Source organism: Austrofundulus limnaeus, unplaced genomic scaffold, assembly GCF_001266775.1.
Source record: "Austrofundulus limnaeus strain Quisiro unplaced genomic scaffold, Austrofundulus_limnaeus-1.0 Scaffold703, whole genome shotgun sequence".
Taxonomy (NCBI): Eukaryota; Metazoa; Chordata; class Actinopteri; order Cyprinodontiformes; family Rivulidae; genus Austrofundulus; species Austrofundulus limnaeus.
This window is the reverse complement of record NW_013953105.1, coordinates 253,739-254,526: the sequence shown is the minus strand read 5'-3', so window position 1 is coordinate 254,526 and position 788 is coordinate 253,739.

The following is a 788-nucleotide window of genomic DNA, read 5'->3' as shown; positions in this document are numbered from 1 at the left end:
AAGACCAGCTAAAACCAAATCTGGCAAAAGACCAGCTAAAACTGAATGTGGCAAAAACCAGCTAGAACTAAATGTAACAAAAGACCAGCTAAAACTGAATGTAGCAAAAGACCAGCTAAAACAGAATGTAACAAAAGACCAGCTAAAACTTAATATAACAAAAGACCAGCTAAAACTGAATCTAACAAAAGACCAGCTAAAACTTAATATAACAAAAGACCAGCTAAAATCAAAGGTAGCCAAAGACCAGCTAAAACCAAATCTGGCAAAAGACCAGCTAAAACTGAATGTGGCAAAAACCAGCTAGAACTAAATGTAACAAAAGACCAGCTAAAACTAAATGTAGCAAAAGACCAGCTAAAACTTAATATAACAAAAGACCAGCTAAAACTGAATGTAGCAAAAGACCAGCTAAAACTAAATGTAGCAAAAGACCAGCTAAAACTAAATGTAGCAAAAGACCAGCTAAAATTAAATGTAGCAAAAGACCAGCTAAAAATAAATGTAGCAAAATACAAGCTAAAACAGAATGTAGCAAAAGACCAGCTAAAAGCTGAATGTAGCAAAAGACCAGCTAAAACTGAATGTAGCAAAAACCAGCTAAAACTAAATGTAGCAAAAGACCAGCTAAAACTAAAATGTAGCAAAAGACTACCTAAAACTAAATGTAGCAAAAGACCAGCTAAAACTGAATGTGGCAAAAACCAGCTAGAACTAAATGTAGCAAAAGACCAGCTAAAACTAAATGTAGCAAAAGACCAGCTAAAACTAAATGTAGCAAAAGACCA